At 29.7% G+C, this 22,784-nt stretch overlaps 1 long non-coding RNA gene across 1 annotated transcript; it reads left to right on the plus strand.

Moving 5' to 3' along the window:
* Positions 1-1,105: 1,105 nt before the first annotated feature.
* LOC111642201 lies at positions 1,106-19,079 on the plus strand. The gene is made up of 6 exons (XR_002759524.1): positions 1,106-1,189; positions 1,923-1,957; positions 3,783-3,800; positions 11,323-11,334; positions 16,030-16,038; positions 19,070-19,079. It is a non-coding gene; the product is annotated as an uncharacterized LOC111642201 (long non-coding RNA).
* Positions 19,080-22,784: the final 3,705 nt, after the last annotated feature.

Below are 22,784 nucleotides of genomic sequence, written 5' to 3' on the forward strand. Positions count from 1 at the left end.
GGCTCACCTATTTGTAAAATCTAAGTGACTTTAAACACAATAAAAACAGCACTATGTAGTTGGATACGACAGACATTACATTTTCTAATTGCATAGCTTTTGCACATAGATTTTCTTGTGCGATGAGATATAAATAATTTAGAAAAATTCTGTTCTCCCATTTTTTGTTTGAATAAGGAAATGACTCCCTTATTTTTTCCTGTCATTGCTGCCACAACACTTCAGAAAATAATATTCAATTTAAACTAGACGAATTACGTCGAAAAATATTTATTTATAATTTCTTCTAAACATCTCGCGGGCCGGATAGAAACTTTTCGCCAGCCCCGCGGGCCGGGGGTTGCCCACCGTTGATCGAGATAACACTTCCACTAAAAAGGGACATCCTTTGACAACATGAGAGGACCTCAAGTTAGGGTAGGGAAAGCGTTAAAATCACTTCGATAACGGCCTCTGTAGTCTCACAAGGACATGTAAAAACAGTATAATCGTTTGTTTTGTAATATGTAGTTTTCACGTAATTTTTACCATAACTTTTGTACCTGACAAGTTAACATCTCTAATTAAAAAAAATACGCATTCTTTAAACATTCCTATACAAAATTTACAAATTTTCCTGCAATTTTTGCTAGGTTTTCTACCTCATACCGTAAATAATTTGTTGGGTTAATATTGAAAATGTGATGTTGCTTAAAAATTTCTTGCTCTTATAGTTTGATTCTGTCTTATATATGTATACACACACACACACATATATATATATATATATATATAATCGAGACAAGTTGATAATAATAATAAGCGCAGAGCCCAAATGATTAGGAGTTGAAAGTTAAAATTTGGAACACAGTTAGGGTACGTCACGAGANTTAAAATTATGAAAATAGATTTAAATTCAGTTATTGCTAGCCATAAAAATTGTTTAGATTTCTCTTAAAAATCTATTAAACGAAATGATATCATTGGTGGAAAATAAGGAGGACAAATAAAATTCTACTGGTGAACATTTGCTGTCTACAAAAATATTAATATTCTGACGTCAGCCAGTCACGTAAACTGAATTAGTATATAAGTCAGAAATATAGTAATTTAGAGAATACATTCAATCAGTTTCTTTTACTGCTTGTTGGGAAAATCGATCGATTGTCGAAGATGAAATCCGCTTTGATCTTCCTGTTTGGATTTATTGGTACGTAAAATTTCTCTTATTCTTTATGCATGTGTATTGATTATACTTGTATGGGTATATGACAATAAATGTGTATATAATTTCCACTTTTATTATAACTGTACTGTCTTACTTGATTATGCCTATTTTATTGGTAAATTATAGAAATTTCTTCCATCCCAACGAGAAATGTTAGTTCAAAGATCAATTAGTTGATAAGTTATTGTGCAGTTAGAAAAATACAATTCGTAATTTCATATTTTATAAATTGTTTAATTATTGTTCAACAAGTCATTAGCAACACTTATGAGAAATCAATGTCAATTAATGAGGGGAATGTTCAAAAAGTTATTGTCAGTGTGAGCATATGACATTGATCATAGGGATAAGAATGAATAATTATATTCTTAACAGAAAACTTTACTAAGTTGTCTAGTGTTTCGATAAAAATTTGACGCGAATTGTAAATGTTATATTATCATCAATTAAACTGTTCGTAATATAATACACTACATACCATTATATAGAATATAATGACTTTTTATATAACTTACATGAAGAAAACAGTAAATCTAGCAGGAAAAATATACTAGAAAAAGGAATAAATTCAATCAAGACATATAAAAACACAATACTGTATTTGTAAACATCAATATATCATAATAATTGCATTTACTTCTGAATAATTTATTTATTGCTTATGTTTTCATTTGTTTTTATAATTACATATAATTATGATACTTTTATTTTGTAGGAATTAATATCGCTATGGCGCAGAACGATGGAAGCGTAAGTGAAGTTTATTTTATATGTAGTGTATTTTATATGTAGCCTTTAACTCTGAGTTAGGCTTAAACAGCAGCCACTGACTACAACAATAGAGTGTAAAAAAATCACTTGTCGTTTTTGAAAAAAATGGCCGCTGTTTAGAGGGTGTCCGTTATTAGAGGTTCGACAGTATGACTGCTATTGTTAGTATTAATTTAAAATTATGCACGTATTAAAGATAAAATGTGAATTTTAATGCTAATATTTAATAATAATTATAGGTAATGTTTTGTTAGAATTACCCAATATTACTCTTTAATATTATTACCTGTCTCTTACAATAGCGTACATTGTAGGTCTAAAAGTTTCGCTTAATTTACAAATATCCGAATATTTATTTACCTTGAGTATAGTAAAGTTGAAACTCACCCCAATACATTTTAAATATAGATTAGCTGGAAATATAGCAGTTAGATATTGTTATGGGTAAAATGGCAACGGTTTACCACACGAGACGAACGATAGCACACCTAGCGATAAACTGTAGCAGTCATATTTAAGAAACTATGTGAGACAGAAGAAAGTAAATAAGAAGTTGGAGATTATCTGCAAATTAGCAGGAAATAATGTTTATTTTTAACATATCCGTCTGTGCCTTTGTAGCTCTAGCTATCTTCGATGAAAGGTTATTTGGGCGACTTAAAACTTTACTCAGCGGCCTGTAATTTGCCTACCAGAAAATTTTACGAAAAATAAAAAATGTTTGTACTAAATGCATGACGTAATGTTACAAGTTATATCTGCATACTTAAACTATCGTGATAGACCTGAGATATTTTATTCTATTACTTGAAAATAGTATAAATCACTTTTTATCATTTGAACAGAAGAAAAGTATAATTCCCATATTTAAAGAACTAAATTTAAATTTTATATAAAAAATATTTTTAGCGTGTTGCTTAGTTTCTGATAACGACAGTTTAATTATAATGAAATATGCTGGACATTTCGATCTTTAAATAATTTAATTTATAACAGTTTTTATCGGTGTTACCAGATAAATTATCTGACAAGCTTCTTGAACGATGTTTCTGGCACTCATAATTTACAAAGTTAATGTAGTAAGTAGTGTCGTGTCTTATGAGAGTGAACTTTAAAATTTTAAGTAAAATTATTACTTATTATATAAAAAATGCATCGTGTTGGAGGGTAGGAGTGAGTTTATAAAGAAGTACTAATAACGTGTAGAACTTTCGTTAAACGTGACCTGATTAGAGATACATTACTCTCTATATCTCCCTATCTCATTTACAATTAACTCTTATTGTCTAATGGCATCGATGCCTGATATATAAAAGTAACCCTGCAAAGTTTTCAAATTTTTATCATGCATACATCCAGAAATTTGTATGGGTGATTTAACAGTTATGTTTTTCATGAATGTAAAAACGTCAAAAAATGCAATAATAATAGGACCATAATTTGATATGGTTTTTTTATGTTATATTGTATAACAGTAGGAAAGTAAAAGCTTTAATTTAAAAACATAAAAATGTTTTCTCTTCTTACTTTTTAACTTTTTACGGTATTTTTTATTTGTAAATAATCGTTTTAAAACAAGTGTGTTTTTTTTCAAAGGAGTTCTGTTCTATTCTTTAAGTAAATGTGAGATGATATCAGAAAAATTATTAAACATGTTTGTTAGTTTTGAAATTAATTTAATATGTTATATAATCTGGAGTAACAATAAAATTATTTTGTCTAAAAATTTTAATTAGTAATTAAATTATTTTCGTAATATATCAAAATATATTCAACTATTCGTTTATAATTTTATTTTATGCAGGCAGCTGCAACTCAAAACGTAAGTTATTTGTAATTTTGTGTATTTATGACATTTTTATTCGTTGTGGAACTGTAAAGTATAATTTAGTTAAACTCAAAAAATACACTATTGTTAAATTCTTCATAATTTGATTTTACATCTGACGAGTACTTGTTGATTAAAATGTAATAATAAAGAATTATATTTAGAAATGACTATTAAGATTCAGAAATAAACGTTGTAAGTTATGTTGTAATAGAACTGAACACTATTGTGTTCTTAGAATAGACATATTATTACCGGTAAAAGTAGTATTTTTAAACTTCAATAAAATGAAACCATTATTAATCAGCTTGTCTTATTTCTAAAATCGCGCTGTTGTCAATGGCTTCACATCTTAGAGGTATGAAGGAGTACATTTAAAGAGTTGCAATTTGACACAGCGTATTTGGTGCCCGAATCATGCGCACATAAAATAAACCAGACTTCTATGTAGTGAGGGGACCGGATCAAAAGAAAATACGATATGTTTCTACAAACAGGCGTGAGTGCGAAATTTACCCATGCGTTGCTTGCTCTGTGCGAGACATAGTCTATCAAGAATGTCTTCGCTGTTTTATATGTTTCATAAAAAATTGGAATTTTTATAAGTACTCGAAATCTTCTTGAAAATTCTACTGAATTTCAACTGATTTGTGTAATGTAATTAACATAATGTAGTCTACATGAAAAACTGATTTGGTTTTTCTTACTTCATAGCGTTAAATTTTAGTGTGATAGCAAGGAAAGAAAAAAAAAATTGAATTCAGACGTTTTTTCATCTGAATAAATTGAATTACAGTAAAAACTTTTTTATTATTTCCTGCTGGTTACGTGCGCTTGAAAGAAACTTTAAACAAATGACGATTATGTAATTGAGCGAGTTATATACTGATTTTATGATGAAATTAAAAATATATTAAATGAGCTCATCTATAATCTAAAGCTAGTAACAGCACATCTACGAACCAAGAGTAATCCGTTGAGCCTTCCAAATGTATATAACCTTCACCTTGATATTTCCCCTAGTATATATATATATACGTCATATTTAGTTTTTTCTTCTTCATGTACGTTAAACCTATTGTATGACTGCATGAATTAGACAATTCTATTTGAATTTGTATTACGGCTATCAGAGGATATTATGTAGTTATAGATCTAAAGTAGTAGTGGGTGTTAACACTAGTGACTTCGTTCTATTCTGATGTTTATGAATCTTTTGTCCTTACTTCGTTCGAGTCTATGTCCCAGCAGCAAGTGAAGGCTTTTGTTCTTCCTACCCTTTCATATGTACTTTGTAATCACCATGGTTTTCACTCTCTAAGTAGCAATAATTCGAAAATTTGTGCATTACAGCACTTCTCTCTTTTAGACCAGACGACTCGGCTCTGAACAATTTTCCTATGAGTACAACAGTTACGATTACCGAGGAAGAAGATATTAGTCCTTAGCTTCTGGGAGATTGTCTGTGCTGCAATCTACATCTCACGGGTCATCAGGTTTTGGTTCTTCTTCGGAATTACTGCTCTTTTTGAGCTAGTGTTTATTCTTTGTCATCTGTTTCGTCTAGGGTCTTCTCGATGAACTTCGGTGTATGGTACGGTTTCAAGCGCTTCATACGGACCAAATAAACCCATGAGTTTTACAGTATATAGCTTCTATTCCATTGCCATTTTCGTTCACTTCACAATTCTGAAGGGACCTTTATATTTTACGGGCTTGTGCTTTTATAATTATTTCTGAATAACCAATAAATCTAGCTGACCTTAATATATTTATGGTACTGTTGGCGTTCATTCTATTTATTCATACGTAGATCCTTGGCATTAACAACGGCCTCCTCGCGCCTAAACCATACAGGAATATTTTTACTATTCAATTTATTGTCGTCGACAAAATTGATCTTATTTATATTTAGATCAGTACGTAATAGTGTTTCTACCATATACCAAATAGAACGGAGTGAATCCTTTAAACTCACTCTACGTGGTATTATATGCAAAAGCAGAATAATTTATTAATTCTGACCAAATCAATGGTTTGGCTTATAGAAATGATTTAAAATATTTCTATTTGTTCTAACAGTTCTTTCTGTTATACCGCTTTCTCGAAGATGATAAGCAGTTGCATGCTTTGAGTTAATGAACTTAATTTGCGAAAATGTCTACAATCCTTAGAGATAAAACGGGGTCCTTGATCAGTGCTTACTTCTCAATGATCATCGTGCCTTAAAACACAATGAAAATTTTTATGAAGTCAATAACACCATTGGAGCATTCGCTCCGGATTGCCGCTATTTGCACAGAAACCAATCAGAGACTGCAGTTATCGTATGGGTACATCCTAAATTATCTATAAGCCATGAGAAAGATCGATGTAAGAGAACTCTTTTAAAATGTGCGTGGACTGATACCTGCATTGACCATTAGGACTTAATCTTAGACTAACAAGCTGGACATGCTTTTACGTAATCACGAATAACACGAAACATTTTGGCTAAAAATATAGTCGAGTCTGCATAAGTCGACACTCAAAGGGGAAGTGAAAATGCTTTTATGTAAGGAGCTTTTATGTGTAGAGTTATCCGATATGACGACTAAAACGAAGTTGAAAAAAAACACAAAACTACAATTAAAAATATACAGTAGTGCTTTATACAATACTGTATATGCAATGTATCTGTGATCATCTATCACTGGCACTGGTGTTGTTTTCTACTTTTCTTTCAGTATCAGCTCCGAAACAGGATAAGTAGATGAGCGAATTTGCTTTAGCCAACATACGAGAGCATTGTCGAGGTCATTGTACGGCGAATTTCTCTGGTATTTTCGAGACAGCCTCGACAAAGATTCAAGAAAACATTTCTTAATTTCTCGTTTTTTCAGAATTCCCATTCATGTTGTTCTTGGAAAGTTTACTTGTTTTGAAAATTTGGCTCGGGAAGTTTTATTACATTCAAATCCAAATACCAGTTCGTATTTTTCTTTCGGCGTAAGCGTTGTTATGTTTTGGATACTCATTTTCAACAGAAATGTTAAAAACTTGCTGCAAATAACGCATGAATGAAAGATGATGAAATGCGAAATTTATTCTGCTGTAATGTTAATCTGAGTGGCGTGAACTCATTTTTTTCAGGAGAGGAGTCAACTTATCAAATGCTTAAACGAGTGTGGGACAGAAAAAGTATGTCAATTTATCCGGTGGTGACGAGCTAAAACAAACTGTATCTTAAAATTTCATGTTAAGTAGTCGTGTGATTGTTTTAAAATTGCACCGGAAATCGACCCATGGACTTTACATAACGAATTTTAATCTAGAATATCGCAGCCTATAGATCAAGTTTGAAAATTTAGGCTTCGTCATGACATCGATCTTATGGAGTTCTATATACTTGCAAAAGATCATGTTTAATAGTCGTGCGGTTACTTTAAACTTCAATCACAGACCAAACACTTTTTGATTTATGAAGAGCTTTAGAAAAAAACACAAATGACTTTATAATTTTTTATATTTTGAAGATATAACAGCTAGTTTTTAGTATTAATATGAATATTTCTTAAACTTCTTGGTCATTCACTATGAAAAGCAATAAGCGAGTTTTTGCTTTTGGCGAAAATAATACTAATTTTAATTAAGACGAATTCCGTAAAATAACTTTCTTTAATAATAAAAATATTTAAATATAATTTTTTGGCAAAAATAGTGACTTAATTAAATGGAATATTTTAAATGGAATTTTTTTTAAGTTTGTTAATTAATTGTTACTTCTTCTAGATGTATTTTTTTAATTATATTTTTATTTTTAAAATCTGTACTTTTCTTTAGTATAATTTGACTTTGAGAGAAAAAATTTATTATTTGCATGTATAATCATATATATTTCGCAAGAATGAAATCATATTATCTATTAATCTATTTGAATCAGATACAGTTGAAATTATTACATTGCAGTTACTTGAAAAGTTGGCAACGTGGTTGCTTGACTTTCCTGGCATTCATATTTTAAACGAGTACATTTATTATTCGGTAAAGTAAAAATGACATAAGTCAAAATTTTTTCCTCGACTTTTCCAATACACAAATTTCCTCGCAATATTTCAGAAATTTCATCAAAGGTGACAGGAGTTATTAACCTTCAAAGCGGATAAATAAAATTTTGTCATCCAGAAAAGCTCCAGAAAAGAGTTTTATGACTTTACCAACAGAACAGTTGAAATTTAATGCAGTGCCACGTGTTATGAAATTTCTTTTAATAAATTTTTATATTATTATTTATTAAAATATAACAAAAAAGATATTTTTAGACGAGAGTTGAGTTTTATTGAAATTTTTAAATGCTGGTAAAAGCAATTGAGTGATGCCACACAAGATATGAAAAATGATCCGCGCTATCATCACCTCTTCGACTACATAGCTACAAAAATTTAATAGCGTACACAATTCAGAAAATTTTCAGTAAAAAACACGAGTTACTAAACTTCAAATTGAATGAGAAAATCGAGAAATACGCAGTCATTAACACTAGAATCCGTACATACAGCAAATATCCACACGTTTCTTGCAATTTTCGATGCTACAGAATCTCCCGAATCGAAATAGGTAAAAATCTTAAAGAGTTAGTTTTTGATCCATGTCGTACTTTCCCTGTTATATCTAACAGCCCATTAAAAGTTTCTAATTTTTAATAAAAATATTATAAATAGTTTAATCGTTTATAATAACGAGTATTGCTTTTAAAGTATATTATTGCATTCTAACCATTTCAGTTTGTAGTGTTTAGTTATAAAAATAATCTTTAGTCTGTTAAATATTTTGAAATGTTGGACGCTGTAAGTAAATTAAAAAAGAAATTGAAAATAATTGTAAAAAGCAACCATATTTAAATTAATCTTTAAGAACATGAAAAGTGTTTTTCTTTCTGTTTTTTAAAGTTATTCGATAAATGTCTTTATAAAAATAATGTGTTAAATTATCGATTATTAATTTATAAAAAATACGTTACCATTCATATAAAACAATTGTGAGATTCTGAAGATTTTAAGTCAAAATTATTCTAAAAATTAATAAAAAATAATTTAAAAATTAAATGTAATATTTCGACATTTTTATCAAAGCTAAAAATCAAAGCAAAACAAGAAACAAATGTTTCTTGTGATGACAGTCAGTATCTGAGAGAGATCTTTATCTCCCATATACTAAACCAAAACGATTCATCATCTTTACTCTGTCAGATGATCTTAACTCTTAACATTCATTGGAGGAGATAAAGAGTATAAAAGAGGGATACGCGCAAAAATCATAAGGTATCCCCTTATTATAAATTTTTGTGCCATACTCCCGGGGATTGGAACTTTCTTTCCCCAAATAGAATCGGGATAAGTCAAGTTATTACAGAGGTAATATAATATCGTTTGTAAACTCTCTCTCTTATCTCCCATATTAGAGATTACTATATTGTAACGACCTCTAAACTACATGGTATATTTAGTTATGTTTTTTGTAATCAGTTTTCTTTTTGTTGTTAAAATTTTGTTGTTTATTTGTTCACTTAGTTGTCTTCAACTTAGTGCATAACGGTCACCTTATCACTTACCCGCATCTTCCCCATTCGTCATTTAATTAGCCCTCCTTTTAATGATAGAAAAATTTATACATCGTGAGTTAAACTGCGATTAGAAATAACAATTAGTTGATGTCAGCATCCTGAAGTGATCGAGATCAAGGGTGGGCAACCTTTTTTATAACATGGGCCAGAATAAATTTTACGTTTTTCCCGCGGGCCATAGTAGTTAATTAACACCTTGTGACCTGTAAATTTTTAGTCTGCAAATATTAAATAAATAAATAAAAAGAAATTAATTAATTACAGTCGACCCCCCTGTAACACTGTTGTTTATTCCGTTTTATATGAATTCCATGTTGTATAAGTCACTTAGATTTTACAAATGAGTGTGCCGGGCTGTGAACGGCTCACCTATTTGTAAAATCTAAGTGACTTTAAACACAATAAAAACATCACTATGTAGTTGGATACGACAGACATTACATTTTCTAATTGCATAGCTTTTGCACATAGATTTTCTTGATCGATGAGATATAAATAATTTAGAAAAATTCTGTTCTCCCATTTTTTGTTTGAATAAGGAAATGACTCCCTTATTTTTTCCTGTCATTGCTGCCACAACACTTCAGAAAATAATATTCAATTTAAACTAGACGAATTACGTCGAAAAATATTTATTTATAATTTCTTCTAAACATCTCGCGGGCCGGATAGAAACTTTTCGCCAGCCCCGCGGGCCGGGGGTTGCCCACCGTTGATCGAGATAACACTTCCACTAAAAAGGGACATCCTTTGACAACATGAGAGGACCTCAAGTTAGGGTAGGGAAAGCGTTAAAATCACTTCGATAACGGCCTCTGTAGTCTCACAAGGACATGTAAAAACAGTATAATCGTTTGTTTTGTAATATGTAGTTTTCACGTAATTTTTACCATAACTTTTGTACCTGACAAGTTAACATCTCTAATTAAAAAAAATACGCATTCTTTAAACATTCCTATACAAAATTTACAAATTTTCCTGCAATTTTTGCTAGGTTTTCTACCTCATACCGTAAATAATTTGTTGGGTTAATATTGAAAATGTGATGTTGCTTAAAAATTTCTTGCTCTTATAGTTTGATTCTGTCTTATATATGTATACACACACACACACATATATATATATATATATATAATCGAGACAAGTTGATAATAATAATAAGCGCAGAGCCCAAATGATTAGGAGTTGAAAGTTAAAATTTGGAACACAGTTAGGGTACGTCACGAGAACGACACTAACAAGGGATTTTTTAAATTCTTCCCCACGGAGGAGAGAGACATGATTAAGGCTTAACACTTTCATCAACAATGGAAGTGTTACTTAACAATAGAAGTATCAAGTAATAATGAAATTGTCAACAATGGAAGTGTTAAGTAACAATGAAATTGTTAAGAGAAAGCGACGTGCAAGACGTGGATGCAGTTTTTTCGTTTTTGCGGGAAATCGAACATATTTTCAGACCCATCTAAAAATTTTTTAATTAGTCTGGAAACAGGGGGACCCAATTCTTGAATTCTGTGAAAACGGGTAAGGTTGAATATAACGTAATAATTTTAATTTTCGCTATTGTTACTTTTACCGAAGGAACGCTGGGCCTACCTGCTAGTTGACTAATAATTAAATTGTGATGATTAGTATTTATTAATTTTTATTATGCCGAAAACCTCACGAGAACATTAATTTTAAAGTGAATTTCGAATTATTAAAAGGTATTAAATTTCTGAACAGCATTTTTAGAATCTATGTAGCAAACATAAATAATTCTTATACATACTTTTGCACTAATATACAATAAAATTAATTTAAATTATACCATTAATTATGTTGAAATCATGAAGATGGTGGTTAAAAATTGCTTAGGATAAGTTCTTTTGATACATCGACATTAATTCAACGCTTATTTTATTTTTATAGGATCCTGTGAAAGTAAGTATAAATTTAATATTTGCAAATATTTTTTATTTATTATATAATTTTTCTTTGTGAAAATCTGTTATCTCTGAAAACTGTTTCTTAAATGTCTATTTAATTACAACCAACATTATACAAAACAGTTAAAATGAAATATGCAGTAGCGTATTTTATGAAAGAGAAAGATAATTTCTGGAAGTGTTCAGGTTATCAGCTTTATTCATTACCTTTGCAAAAATAAATAATTCATATCAATATAAAGCTCTATATGTTTAGGTTGTCTAACTTATTGTTATAATTGTCTAACTTATAACTGTTTTGTAACATCACCCTGTACGTCACTCCACCATGCAAAGTCATGAAGATTTATTACACCTGTCTACACTGATATTGCTGATATTGCCTACTGCTCATACTATTATAATGACGTCTTCACCTTTATATTGTATACTTTTAGGCATAGTTTTAAGTTTACCTTTACTTTGTATAATTTTTAATATACCATCTACTTTAGATAATACCTACTAATGATGCTTACTACTCATACTGTCACAGTGGTGTCTTCAATTTTTATATTGTTTAACTTTAGGCTTAGTTTTTAAGTTGACCGTTACCTTGTATGTTTCTATTATAGCATTACCTTTATTAATTAATTAATACCAACTGATTTCGGACTATTTTCTATTGGGAAAATAGTCCGAAATGCATTTTGGGTTTTCGTTTTCACACTCATGTATGTTTTTGAGTTTATTAAATTGTTTTCACTTTGATCCCTGAGCGTTTGTGCCCATCATTGGTCTGATAAGCCCTCACTATTATCTGCCTCACGGTTGTGGATAATTTAATTAATATAATGTTGTAATAGTTTACAAGAGCACAGAAAAGAGTCAAAATACTCAATTAACTCAAATATATTTTATTTTAAATCTGATTTACAGAAGAAAAAACAAAGTTTTTATATTTTACACTGTGAAAAAGTAGAGTTACAAAAGAAAGTATGCAAATTTGTCCAGTATTTTTAGGACAAAATGTTAGTATTTGTGGCGTAACCAGAGGTTCTGATTATTGAATCACATCTACGTTCCATTAAATCAACCAAATTGTCAAGCACTGATTTGGGAGTTTCATACCGTGCTTTTTGAGTTTCATACCATGCTTTTTGGTAGCAAACATACTTGAATACAATTCATTCGGATTCAAATATGTTTGCTGGCGTATACATCCCAAAGACTCTCTATCGGGTTTAGGTCTGGGGATGGGGCTAGCCATGTCAAGATTCACCTTTTCTGTTAAAATTATTGCTTTACCAAATTTTCTCTGTGTTTTGGGTCGTTGGCCTGTTGGAAGAACTCTTTCCTTGGCATTTAACCATGTGTATGAGGAAGCATTTAATTCTGCAATATGTCCCGATAAACGGTTCGATCCATTATTCCACTAATTCTATGAATTGGATTGATTCCCTTTGCAGAGGAACATTTCCATACTACTCTGCAGCCTCCACCATGTTTTATTATAGGAACTGTGTATTTTGGGTCATATCTCATGTTCACTGGCCATCTGACACATCGTATACCATCACTAGAGAAGACAATGAAGTTAGAATCATCACCCCATAACACCTCGCACCATTTTTATGCGGTCCAAGCGATGTATTCATGTGCACACTCTAAACTCAACTTTTTATTTTTTGCAAAGATTTTCCGGTTTCTTTGCTGGTCATCTCCCATGTAATCCAAAACTAGTCAAACGTCTAAGTACACTCCTTAAGCTTATATCTGAATTACCTTCTTTACTTTTAATATGTGAAACAGTCAAACAAGGGCTGGCTACACTCATTCGCCTGATCAAACGATCTGACTTTGGTATCGTGGGCTATCTGACTTTTTCACAGAAACAATGGTCCTATATATTTGAAAACAATTCACCACTTTCGCGACAACAGTGTTATGCACATCAAGGATTTTACCAATTTAAGTAAAGGTCATTTTTCCTTCAATCACATATCTACTAAGGATGCACCGATAAGCAAAGTGGCCGATTACCGATTAATCGGCCATGCATTATTGGCCGACAAGTGTTACTAATTTATTGCATTAATAGTGTGAGATCGTAGAGTTAATTAGAAAGTTAATTATAATGTGGAAAAAACCCATTCTTCTCCATCTAGTATTTTCATCTTTCTTGGCACAGGTAAAGAAGAGACGATCGTATATCTTTGCAAAATCAACAATCTCTTCCTTTGTTTGTGAAAGTTTCTAAAATAAATCTCAACACTTATTCGTTGACACATGGAAACTTCAACATTCTTTAAAAAGCTGAAGTGTTTTTGTGTTTAACAGAAACAAAATATATTTCTTTAACCGCTAATATTTGGACAGCAACTACAAACAATTCTCCTCTTTTAAGTGTAACAGCCCACTGGTTGAAGGATGATTTTCAGCAGAAAAGAGCTATTCTGCAAATTGTTCCCTTTGAAGGTTCCCACACAGCTACACGAATCAATGAACAGATAAAAATTGTTCTTGAACAGTATAAGTTGACAAGTGATAAGATATTCTTAGTACTAAGAGATTCTGCAGCAAATATGGTAGCTAAAATTAAGAATTGCAACTTAGAAGCATTATCATGCTTTATACATACACTGCAACTGATACTAAACGAATGCATATTTTCTGAACAAGATGTGAAAAATATAATCACAGTTAATAAAAATATTGTCAGACATTTTAAACATTCTGATGTAACTGTAAGCAAATTGGAAGATTTGAAAGAAAAGTTAAGTTTGCAGAAACACAAATTAATTCAAGATGTTCATACTCGCTGGAATTCTACATACTACATGTTAAAACAGCAAAAACTCTTGTCAGATATGCTATAGATAATAAAATTTTTACGTTGAGCTCATATCAGTGGTTTCTCGTTCAAAAAATTGTTCTACCCTTAAAACCATTCAAAGAAATTACTGTGGAAGCCAGCAAACGAGAAACCATTTCATCTTCAATAATTCCCATAATAGAGACTGAAATTACTCTTATCAAAAGCAAAGATCAGTAGATCCTTTAGTGGCATTAATATCATAATAGAAGAACTAGAAAATCCAATTAAAAAAGCTTTTCAGCATGTATAGAAAACAAGTCTTTATGCTTGTCAATTTTATTAGATTCAAAATAAAATTTCTAAAAGAAAATATGAGCAATTGATAGCTTAGAAAATGTTGATAATTCAAAAACTCAATAAGAATTAAATTCTGAAGCTTATGCTTCTGGAGATGATCAAGATGGAGGTGAATCTCTAAGGTTTTCGATTTATTTAATGAATTAGCTTGTGGTAAACAAAAGAATGAAGAATACCATGTTTTTGAAAAGAAAGAAAAAAACGAAAGAAATGAACAAACGTTTCGATCAAGAATTAGAAATATATTAACGTTTACCCCTTAAACAAATACATAGTGACCTATTTTTGTGATTGAGATGTTCAAAAGAACTTTTTCTTAATTTGAGCAAAATAGCTATGAAATATTTAAGTGCCCCAGCATCTTCCATTGAAAGTGAAAAAATTTTCAGCACTGGAGGTAACATTTATCAGCCGGCATGAAACAGGTTATGCCCTGAAAATGGCGAAATTCTTATGTTTTTGGATTACAAATTATATTACATTTTTATTTCTTTTATATGTTTGAAGTTTAAACTTTAAAGAGACTTTTGAAAATGTTATATTATACTTATAATATGTATCGATATAAGTAATAGTTTGAACTGTAAAATTTTTTAAATATTTAGTTTGTCATGTAATAAATAATAAATATATAACAGAAATTTATTAGTTTTTATTACTAGCATTATACCTAACATTCTAACAAAACTACCAAAATGCAAAATTGGCCGATTATCAAAACCAATTAATCGGGGAAATGGTCGATACCGATTAATCGGCGAAATGGCCGATACGGCCGATTACCGATTACTTACCGATTAACATCTACCATTTTTTGTTTGATATCACTTGGTAATTGTATTCCTCTAGACAACTTACAAGTTAGTTGATTCAATTGAATATTGATGTGATGCAGTAATCAGAAGCTCTGTATACGCCACAAAATACTAATATTTTGTCCTAAAAATACTAAACAAATCTGCATACTTCCTTTCGAAGCTCTACTTTTGTCACAGTGTAAAATATCGAAACTTCGTTTTTTGTTTTGTAAATCAGATTTAAAATAAAATCTGTTTGAGTTAATTGAGTATTTTGACTCGTTTTTGTGCTCTTTTTAACAATCAAAAAATTATGTAGTAGGTGGTGAACAAAATAGAGGTGGCATTTTTAAAACAGGTCAAGGGTAGCTCTACTTTCGGCCACTACAGTATAAATGGTTTTATTTTATCAATCGTCAATATACATACATATTTTTAGATTATATCGTATCATCCATAACTTTTATGGAACAATGAACTCAAAATTTGTTTATCTTTCTGTGAGAATTTTTTATAGTTGTACTCTTTTTCTTTAAATTATAGAATTATTGATATTTTTATGAAAGACGCTTCAAGTGTTATTGTAATTTTTGAACGATCCGAATCAAGTAAAATGTATTCTATTTTACTTGTAAAACTAAACAAAAAAAATCTATGCTTAATTCAGTACTAATTCTTAAACATAATTTCGTGCATACTTGTTGTTGAAAAAATAATAACATTTTATTAAATATTTCAGATGGTTCAAGTAAGTGTAAACACATGCTTTTTATTTATTAATATATTTGTTTATCACAAATTTAAAACTCATAAACGATTTCTTATTTTATGAAATAGTATAAAATTTACATTTTTAATTCATAATGTTTTTGTGAGGATTAAGTATATTTAGACTTACCATATATTATATATTGAGTTTGCTGGCCTAAATATAAGAATTATGTTTTATAACTGTATTTTTTTTAAAGTAAAAACTTGATTTAGTGCAAACGGATTTACCGAAGCTAGCGATGGCAGGAAAAAAGCCCAAAAGAGTCCTTGTATTGTTTTTGTCAGTGCGTTGATACTTTTTAAATTTAGAGCTTTGGAGTATTTCGTTTAATGTATTGTGCTTCCTGTAGTTTTGTGAGTTAGACAAAGTAATTAATGTACAGTACGTTGCATTATTGTATTACTATTAATTTGAATTGAATAAATATAAATTTACAGCGTTGTACAAGTGCTTTATGCTAGCAAAAAAGAATGTACTAAGTAAAAAAAGAGAAAGATACTGTCCATTTCTAGCGAAGTTGAAAAACAGATTCATACCTATGCGACAGACAACAAGGAGAAAGATGCAAATCTTCTATTATATCTGAAATTTTGACTAATAAAAACAATAATAATGAAAAAACTTTCACAATAAAAATATACATTTATAAATAATAAAAATATATGTAACATAACAAATTAATGTTTGACACTTCTAGTATGCTTCAATTAGTATTATTTTAAAATTGTGCGTATAGAAACATCTATACTACTTATTAACAAAAAATTACAATACTTACCTAACTGAAAGTTTAGTGTGCATTTTTTCATGAACAACACAAAATATGAAACTTTTTACACCCTACATAAACAATGTCTGTGTATATTTATTATACTCATTAATCAGCCAAATTAACTCAAACGTTTTTCTGTTACAAATAGAAATGAAATAACAGAAAAATAGAACAACAGTTTGACCATGACAAAAAAGAATAGAATATTAGCTAAATGTGGGTAAAATATAGCAAATACCACAAAATAAACTTAATATTTTGTTGCGTCGCGTTTTGCCATAATCATTGCTCGCAATCTCTCGGGAATGGTGCGGATTAATGCTTCGCATTCGTTTCTGGTAATACAGTTATAAATATGTCGAATGTACATCGTTAGTTCCTATTTAGAAGTTGATCACCGTTCATTACATCGTTGTTTCATGATTCCCCACAAAATTTCAATGGATTTAAATCTGGGGAATTGCTTGGCCAAGGCAGGATTGCAATCTGTCATTCTTGTAACCAATGTATCGTTCACTTCGCAGTATGAAAGGATGCTCCATCTTGTTGAAATAAAAATGTTTTTTCAATAATATCATCTGCCGATGGTATCATAAATATCTCTAAGATGTCTTTATATGTCTGAGCATTGACAGGTTCCCGAAGAATGCACAGTTGTCCTACGCCGTTAGCATTCATTCATCTTCAGATTAAGACTGATAATGCAAACTTCACGAACTCTTCATACAGTCCTTTTCGAAGGCCGCTTTGGGTGTTCGGCATACAGGTGTGCCTTAGTCTCTACAAGAGAGAGAAAACAGGGATTCGTCATTGAAGAGAACGTTATTCCAGTTCTCTTGTTCCAGATGAGTCTCTCTCTGCACCATCTGACACTCGCTTGTCGTTGCTTTTTCGTTAGAGACGGCATCGTCTTGAAAACACAGAAGTTGAAGTGAGAGTCGTGCAACCTTCAATCTGTGCTTTGGCTACTAACGTTCACTGCAGTTACTCACCATTGTGCACGGAAGGATTTAGCGCTCCTAAAGTGGTTTTGCACAACAATCCTTCTCGAGCTTCTCTTATACCTGGCAGTCGTTGCTCGTTTACGTCCACATTTCTGGCGTTTAATGGTGAAAACTTGAAAAAGGTTTTGCTGTTTCAGAACTCTAGAAGTTGTAGGATGCGAGCATTTTATATAATTTGCAATTTATTTTTGTGTTTTTTTTTACTTTGTACATTGCTATGATAGTATTTTTAGCTCTGGTACTGATGTCGCGTTTATGCCAATGTTGAATTGTTATACTGCTCTACTCAGCAATATAGAAATTTGCATTACAATATAGTTTTTTAGAGTGTTTGTTTGGTTGTTTCTGCTAATATTCTAATTTTTTGTCATGTTCAAACTATTATTCTATTTTTTTGTCATTTCATTTCCATTTATAACAAAAAAAATCGTTTTACTTAATTTGTCTGATTAATGGGTATAATAAATATACATAGATATTGTTTATGTAGGGTGAAAAATAGTCTCGTACTCTGTGTCGTTCATGACAAAATGCGCAGTAAACGTTTAGTTAGGAGAATATTTTAAGTTTTTGTCTAGGAGTTAAGTATTATTATTTGATGGTATTTGCGTTATGAAAAAATCAATGGATTTTGTTTTAATTTTTTATTTATTGAACTATTAAAAAAATAAAAGAACATAAGTGTCGCTTTCTGCCTAAAAGTAATAACATCGCTCGCTAATACAGTAGTTTCTTCGACCATAATATTATCTTTGAATGAAAAGAAACGCAATCTATGTATAATATTAAAGAGTAGAAATACATAGAGCTGTAAGAGAATATCGACGTTTATATGAGTTAAAGTTCGTTAACAGGCTAGCTAAATGCAGTTTTTTCAATTTTCTATACGTAACATGTATACTGTATTATGTAAATAAAAACAGTTTCTCAAACAAACAATCCTCTTAAAAAGCATTCCGCTAGGCAGAATTACCATGCGTTATCTTATACCATAGAACTAAACTGTCCAAGTAAATAAAAAAATGTATTGGATTTCTGATAAGCATTTTTAAAATCAATGTAGTAAACATAAGCAATAAATCTTAAACATAATTTTATATACTACACTATTGAATTAATTTAAATTATACCAATAATTATGTTGAAAGACTGAAAATAGAGGTTATAAGTTGCTCTAAAAGAGTTCTTTTTCGTCATGGACTTTAATTAAATAACTTTTTTATTTCTATAGCCTTTTATAGAAGTAAGTATAAATTTAATACCCTCAGATACTTTTATTTATTATATAATTTTTCTTTGTGAAAATCTGTTATCTATCAACACTCTCAGACGCGAAATTAGTTACAACCACCATTATACAAAACAGTTAAGGTAGAATGTACAGTAATATTTTATAACATATAAAGTAAATAATTTCTGGAATTCTTCAGGTTATTAGTTCTTATGTCGCCTTATTTCCACATAATATAATTTAGAAACGACACAAAAACGCAATATGTTTGGAATAATTTTATAATGAATAATACGGCTTATTGTTATATCATTTTTGTACTGATTAAAAATTTTTATTACGTTATAATTTTAGCAGTTTAGTTTAAATTTTTATAATACTAAAAATATAAAAGGTGTAGTAAATGTTAAAAATAATGTAGAAATTAAACTTATTTACAAGATTTATTATATTATAATTTAATTAAACTGAATAATTAGATTGCTCAATAGGGACTCAGATACAAGAAACATTTTGAAAGTCATCAAACTCATCAAAAGTTTTACTAAAATATTACATTCTGATAATACCGCACTTCGATGAAGTCTACACGTTCAAAGGATTTCAGCAGAGAGTTAAATTTAGTCTAAAAGGTTTTCTTTTCTGAGATAAATACTGGGAATGTGTAAATATTCTTAATGGCTTTTGACAGTTTACCCAAATTGTTCCAGTTGCCAAGATTACCAGATATATCATATTTGAATTTTGCAAATGTTCTATAGACTACCGCTATTATTGACTCATGCAGCTTATTAAAGGACTTGCTGTAGTTATTTATAAATGATTTGATATTGTCAATGTATTTACAAATTTTTAGACTATACTTATTTATTTAAATCTTTCAACAAACTAAATATTTGTTTTTTTGTAAAAATTTCTCATCGTATTACTTTTTTTTCAAAATTATAAAGTTGTTCTTATGTAAAATCTTTTAAGTGTTACTGTAATTCTTAAACAACCAAGGAAAAATTGAAAATTTATCCTACTTTACTTCTGAAATAATAAACAATTTATGCTTAATTCGGAACTAATTGTTAAACATAATCTTGTGAACATTTCTTGTTGGAAGTAATATAATTCTGTTGAATTTTTCAGATGATTAGTAATGTAAGTATAACAATACGCTATTTTTTATCAACGAATTTAAATATCACTAATTTGAAATTAATAAACAATTGTTTATTTAATGAAATACTATTTAAAAAATAATTTGTTTTTCATAATGATTTTGTGCAGAGTAAATACATTTAGACCTGCCATACATCGAACATTGAATTTGTTGGCGTACATATAAAAATTATTATTTTTTTAAACAGTTTGTAAATAAAACAACTATAGACTTAGTGCGGCAGGCGGTATTGAATATCAATTTGTCGCAGGAAGCATGTCCAAAAGTCATAGTATTGTTATCGTCAGTGCGTGTCTATCTGTTAAATTTAGAAAAGCGTAGTTATATTTAGCTCAATATATTGTCCTTTGTGTATTATTGAATGTTTCCTGGTAACACAGCAACGTATATTTCTGGTAGTTACGCACGTAGAATACTCTTATGTATACTGTTATGAATATCAACGGACTCCACTAATTAGATATCTTGGATGAAACTAAGTAGTTTAAATTACTTAGTATAACCAGTATACCTAATTTTACTGTATTAGAAAACGGAAAATTCAATTCATCTTTGTACAGAAACACACACACACACATGTATAATATATGTATGTTTATATATATATATATATATATATATATGTGTGTGTGTACTTTCATCTGTTTTTTAATGTGTCTGTGTTGGAATGAGTTTGCGCGTGCATTTACAATATACTTTTAATATACTAACAAAATATTTTAATTAAGAAGTAAAGTACAGTACATCTATTAGATTGACATAAAGATTACTAAAATCTAAGAAGTTAATTTCTAACATCTGATGAAACAGTTCAGTTAAATTTATTAATTTGGAGAAGATTACATATCTCTAAATGGGGAAATGTTAAAACAAGTTAAGAAAATATCTTCATTGAAGAATTTATATTGAATAAATTTATAAACTTTATATAGNTATATTATTATTTATTAAAATATAACAAAAAAGATATTTTTAGACGAGAGTTGAGTTTTATTGAAATTTTTAAATGCTGGTAAAAGCAATTGAGTGATGCCACACAAGATATGAAAAATGATCCGCGCTATCATCACCTCTTCGACTACATAGCTACAAAAATTTAATAGCGTACACAATTCAGAAAATTTTCAGTAAAAAACACGAGTTACTAAACTTCAAATTGAATGAGAAAATCGAGAAATACGCAGTCATTAACACTAGAATCCGTACATACAGCAAATATCCACACGTTTCTTGCAATTTTCGATGCTACAGAATCTCCCGAATCGAAATAGGTAAAAATCTTAAAGAGTTAGTTTTTGATCCATGTCGTACTTTCCCTGTTATATCTAACAGCCCATTAAAAGTTTCTAATTTTTAATAAAAATATTATAAATAGTTTAATCGTTTATAATAACGAGTATTGCTTTTAAAGTATATTATTGCATTCTAACCATTTCAGTTTGTAGTGTTTAGTTATAAAAATAATCTTTAGTCTGTTAAATATTTTGAAATGTTGGACGCTGTAAGTAAATTAAAAAAGAAATTGAAAATAATTGTAAAAAGCAACCATATTTAAATTAATCTTTAAGAACATGAAAAGTGTTTTTCTTTCTGTTTTTTAAAGTTATTCGATAAATGTCTTTATAAAAATAATGTGTTAAATTATCGATTATTAATTTATAAAAAATACGTTACCATTCATATAAAACAATTGTGAGATTCTGAAGATTTTAAGTCAAAATTATTCTAAAAATTAATAAAAAATAATTTAAAAATTAAATGTAATATTTCGACATTTTTATCAAAGCTAAAAATCAAAGCAAAACAAGAAACAAATGTTTCTTGTGATGACAGTCAGTATCTGAGAGAGATCTTTATCTCCCATATACTAAACCAAAACGATTCATCATCTTTACTCTGTCAGATGATCTTAACTCTTAACATTCATTGGAGGAGATAAAGAGTATAAAAGAGGGATACGCGCAAAAATCATAAGGTATCCCCTTATTATAAATTTTTGTGCCATACTCCCGGGGATTGGAACTTTCTTTCCCCAAATAGAATCGGGATAAGTCAAGTTATTACAGAGGTAATATAATATCGTTTGTAAACTCTCTCTCTTATCTCCCATATTAGAGATTACTATATTGTAACGACCTCTAAACTACATGGTATATTTAGTTATGTTTTTTGTAATCAGTTTTCTTTTTGTTGTTAAAATTTTGTTGTTTATTTGTTCACTTAGTTGTCTTCAACTTAGTGCATAACGGTCACCTTATCACTTACCCGCATCTTCCCCATTCGTCATTTAATTAGCCCTCCTTTTAATGATAGAAAAATTTATACATCGTGAGTTAAACTGCGATTAGAAATAACAATTAGTTGATGTCAGCATCCTGAAGTGATCGAGATCAAGGGTGGGCAACCTTTTTTATAACATGGGCCAGAATAAATTTTACGTTTTTCCCGCGGGCCATAGTAGTTAATTAACACCTTGTGACCTGTAAATTTTTAGTCTGCAAATATTAAATAAATAAATAAAAAGAAATTAATTACTNGGCAGTTTAT

This window comes from Centruroides sculpturatus, unplaced genomic scaffold, assembly GCF_000671375.1.
Source record: "Centruroides sculpturatus isolate CEXI.00-Female unplaced genomic scaffold, Cexi_2.0 scaffold1135, whole genome shotgun sequence".
Lineage (NCBI taxonomy): Eukaryota > Metazoa > Arthropoda > Arachnida > Scorpiones > Buthidae > Centruroides > Centruroides sculpturatus.